The sequence below is a fragment of the Mastomys coucha genome, unplaced genomic scaffold (genome assembly GCF_008632895.1).
Source record: "Mastomys coucha isolate ucsf_1 unplaced genomic scaffold, UCSF_Mcou_1 pScaffold17, whole genome shotgun sequence".
Lineage (NCBI taxonomy): Eukaryota > Metazoa > Chordata > Mammalia > Rodentia > Muridae > Mastomys > Mastomys coucha.
In genome coordinates this window covers 11,446,315-11,451,383 of record NW_022196899.1, presented here as the reverse complement: position 1 = coordinate 11,451,383, position 5,069 = coordinate 11,446,315, and the positions used below count along the sequence as shown (strand labels likewise).

Here is a 5,069-nt window from a genome sequence, read left to right as displayed (position 1 = left end):
AATTAATTTATTTTTTTACTCTCCATATTTTATTCCTTGCCCCTGTCTACCCTCTGACTATTCCACATCTCATACCTCCTCCCCAACCTCCTGTCTCCATGTGGATGTCCCTATCCCCTGCTCCACCTCTAAACTCCCTGGGGCCTCCACTCTCTTGAGGGTTAGATGCATCATCTTTGAATGAGCACAGACCCAGAATTCCTTTACTGTATGTATGTTGGGGGTCTCATACCAGCTGGTATATGCTGCCTGGTTGGTGGTCCAGTATTTGAAGATCTCAGGGTCCAGATTAATTGAGACTGCTGGTCCTCCTACAGGATAGCCCTTCTCCTCAACTTCTTTCAGCCTTCCCTAAACAGGGGTCAGCTGCTTCTGTCCATTGGTTGGGTGTAAATATTTACATCTGATTCTTTCAGCTGCTTGTTGGGTGTTTTGAAGGGCAGTCATGCTATGTTCTTTTTTGTGAGAACTTCATAGCTTCAGTAATAGTGTCAGGCCTTGGGACCTACGCGAGCTTGATCCCACTTTGAGCCTGTTGCTGGACCTTCTTTTCCTCAGGCTCTTCTCCATTTCTACCTCTGTAATTCTTTCAGACAAGAACAATTATAGGTCAGAGTTGCGACTGTGGGATGACAACCCCATCCCTCACTTGATGTCCTCTTTTCCTGATGGAGGTGGGCTCTGTTAAATTCCCTCTCCCTACTGTTGGGCAATTCATCTAAGGTCTTTCCCTTTGAGTCCTAAGAGTCTTTCACATCCCAGGTCTCTGGTACATTCTGGAGGGTCCCCCCAATCTCCTCTCTGCCTAGGTTGCCTGTTTCCATTCTTTCTGCTGGCCATCAGGGCTTTAGTCCTATTCCCCTCACTTTTTCTCCCAAGTCCCTCCCTCCCTCCCCACTTGTGATTTCTAATGACAGAGAAAAAGATGAATGGTTAAGGAGGTGAGGAGATCTGGAAAGCGTTAAGAGAGGGAAAACCGACCTACAAATAATGTTTGAAGAGTATTAAGGTTTTCACTCTTCCTCTTATAATTTGATTTTAATCTCCCTTCTCTCTGCTCTACTCCCAGGGATATAAGCAAATCTTATCATATAGCCTTCCTTCCTCACTCCATCCATTTTTCTCTCTCCCTGAAAACCTGCTGACTAGAAAGTCAGGGAATCAGTCAAGCACTCTCTACTCTCTTTCCCTTCTTTCAATTTCAATAACCCACTCTCTTCCTTAGCCCTGTAGCTTGTTGTAGGGGTCTATCTTTCTTCTCTTCCACTATTCCCTGTAGACTTCACAAATATGCATGCAGTACCGACTTTTCTTCTTTCTGTGGACCCTACTATCTCAAGTTCTATAGCAAATTACAATTACCATGTGTCAGTCTCTAATATCTAGAAACAACCCAGTTTCCACCCAGGCCACCCACTGTTGCTACCTGGAAGAAACTCAGAAGCATCCATCCCCTAACAAACAAACTAGAACCATCAATTCTCCTAAGATTCAGAGAAGGTAACAAATCTAAGCCTGGAAAATTCCCCCAGTGAAGACAAGATGTAGATTTACAATAACCTCAAAACCAAATGTGTAAATGTCTGCAAAAATCCACAATGAATGACAGCAAGTATCATATGTCTCCATTATAGCCTAGCAACTCTAGTATAATAGATTAGGAAATATATAAGGCAGCTGAATTGCCTGGTCAGCAGGTCAGGCACATCTAGTGTACATAATCAGAGCCACAATGAATTCTATTTCACAAAAAAAGCTGAATTACAAGACAGGACTTCAAGATAGATATTATGAATATGCTCAAGACTTCAAAGGGGATGAATCAATTAGTGAAACCTATGAGAATAGCGAAGTAAAATGAAGAAAAAATGATCAAGACATTGAAGTGGAAATAGAATCAATTAAACACAATCTGAAGGAACATTGAACATTGGAAAGGAAAATTTTAAGAACTTGAAAAGAAATCTCAGAAGCATGTCTCACTAACAAAAAACAAGAGATGAATGATAGACTCTTAGACATTAAAAATGAAAGAAAAAAATGGATACTCTGCCAAAGAAAATGTTAAATCTTTACATATATAGCCATACAACAAATTCTGGGACACTATGAAAAGGTCTAATGTAAAACTAATAAGAATAGGGGAGAAAGAAAGAAGCCCAGGTCAATGAGACAAAAATATATTTAATATTAACATAGAAGAAAAATGTCTAAACTCAAAGAAAGATGGGCCTATAAAGACAATGAAGAGTACAAAAATAATAAATAGGCTGCATCAGAAAAAGAAATTCCCCACAATACATAATAATCATGCAGAACAAAGAAATAAAGATACCAAGCAAGAAAGAATCTTACCAGCTGCAAGGGAAAAGATCAGGAACATATAAAGGCAGACATAGTAGACTTGAAAAGTCCTAGTGAGCTGGAGATATTTGTTTTTTTTTAATAAACTCTAAGGTATCTTTGGTACCATATGAAAGTAATGTAGCAAGCAATTGCTCAATTACAATAGATGGAAAAAATCAAGTCATTACCACACTAAGTCTAAATTTAAGCAGTATCTATTTACAAATTCAGCTATACAAACAAAAAAAACAAAACAAAACAAAACAAAACCAAAACAATAGTAGGAAGTCTTCAACCTAAAGAGGCTAACCATATCTCATGAAACAGAAGGAATACATAATCTTAAACAAGCAAATCAAAAATGGAGGAAAGTACATACAAAAGCAAACCAAAAACGAGATAACAAAATCAACAATTACTGTTCATCAATAACTTTCAACATTAATGGTTACAACTAGCCAATACAAGGACAAAGAGTAACATATTGGATACAAAAACCAGGGTCCATCCTACTGGTTCATCAAACAAAACAAAACAAAACAAAACAACAAAATATCATCATCCCAGGGTAAAAGAATAGAAAGTTACTCCAAGCAAATGAAAAGGAACCCTGAAATAAACTTGTGTAGTCATTTTAATATCTGAGAAAATAGGCTTTAAACCAAAATGAACCTGGAGAGATAAGGAGTACGCTATCATAATCAAAAGTACTAATCCATCAAGGGTTTATTGACATTCTAAACATATGTGGACCGTAAACAAGGGTAACAGAGCTCCTAAACGAAACTGTAAGAGCTAATATCATATACTGCCCTTCACACAATGATGGTGAGGAAGTTCAATACCCTCTATTGCAAATACAGGTCAAACCATTCAGAGCAATGCTGAAACCAAATGACTTCGTGAGCCAAAGGAACCTAAAAGATTTTTATACAACGTTTTATCCATACACAACAGAATACACCTTCTTCTCTGTGTCTCATGGAACTTTCTCCAAAATCTAACTATATACCTGGACACAAAGCAAGTCTCAACAAATAAAAAAATAAAATAAAATAACACCCTGAACCTTATGTGACCCCCCCCCCCCCATGGATTAAAGCTGTTCATGAGCAACCAAAAAATGCAAGTCTGAAACCCTAGGGTAAATGGCTAAGCATTCAACATCAAAGCAAACACTGGCCTGTAGGTTTTCCCTGTATTCCTGAGCCCCTACCTGTTACAGTATCCTCCCGGCTTGCATATTCTGCCCACTACTCTGAACTCTACAGTACAAGGGCTGGTCTGCTTTTCCCTATATAATTCCGTCATTTGGCTCCCTCTCCCTTTCATACCTTTGGGCATCCTGGCTGATGCATCTTGTTTCCCCTCTGTCCCCTCTCATTTTCTCTACCACCTTCTCACATGGCTCAGGGTTATATCCACTCTGGACTCATGCAGATATCTCTGATTCTCGATATGTTCTCCTACATATTTATAATAAAATGTCTCCTCCAACATACCTAGGAGCAGTCATATCATTCTTTTTAGTATCTTTCATGCATTCAAGCAAGAACAGAATCAACTGAAAGCTTAAAAACTCAAAAACAAACAAACAAGCAAACCAAAAAACCTGAGCTACTTACTCCTGAATGAAAATACTTATAGTCTATTGGATTTACTTGTAAAACTCATTTTAGCATTTGTTGTTGGCTTGTACAAATTTAGATATCATTGATCTTATGTAGAGATTATTGATAAATTCTATGGATTTCTTAAAAGTTTTCAAAAAATGAATTTTTTATATATTTTTGGTTTGAGTTACTAAAACTAAAGAGGCTGGAGAGATGCCTAAGTAATTAGGAACACTCAGTGTTTATACAGAGGACCTCAATTTGATTCCTAGCACTCACCTGATGGCTCATAATTATTTAAAACTCTAGTTCCAGGAGTTTAACTTGAACACTCTTCTGGCTTCTACTGGCACAAGGCAGAATGTAGTACACACAGGCACACATGCATATAGAACATGCATACGTATTAAACAAACAAACAAATGCAGGAGGAACATTATAGAATTCCAGTGGCAGAGTAAGTCTTACACCTTAGATTCTTTCAGACGAATCTTTTTGCTATCAACAATCAAGTCTGGTGCAGAATATTTGATTCCTATTTGTTTATTCATTTTCTTCATTACTTCTTAAGAATATATGTACATTAAAGGAAGTTATCTTTTTTATTAATGAACTATGTAAATTAAACATCCCTGAGTATTCTTTTTGATGGCTCATACATTTTTTTCATCTTGAACCTGTAAGAATTAATTTCATTCATAAATAAACCTACCTACTGGCAATGGGAAAAGAGACACCTTGTTGGTGGTGGTGTTCTTATGTCAGTCAGCGGCAGAGCAGATGGCAGCCTTTTCTTTATCCTACCTTGATTTGTGGCTTGAGGGCCTAACCTGTCTTATGCCTAGGACTCATAAAAACCAAATCAAATCAGATCAAATCAAAGCGAAGCAGTACAGTGTGGGAGGAGAAAAACAGACAGAGACCTGTGTTTTGCCATGCCACCCTAGACTTGCCCTCCAGTACATGAAACAAGCAAGCCATAGACACTACACACTTGATTGCCACCATACCATGTAGTGCAAATGGAGGATTGTCACCCAGGAGTTTGCAAATTTCATGGCCAGTTTCTAGGGGAAGCCACCTCAAGTATGTGGAGGTCAGATGTGAGAG

General features: G+C 38.2%; 1 non-coding gene across 1 annotated transcript; it reads left to right on the top strand.

Annotated features, from left to right (window-relative positions):
* Positions 1-4,668: 4,668 nt before the first annotated feature.
* On the top strand, positions 4,669-4,813 carry LOC116095189. Its single transcript, XR_004120508.1, has one exon. It is a non-coding gene; the product is annotated as a small nucleolar RNA SNORA48 (small nucleolar RNA).
* The last annotated feature ends 256 nt before the right edge of the window (positions 4,814-5,069 follow it).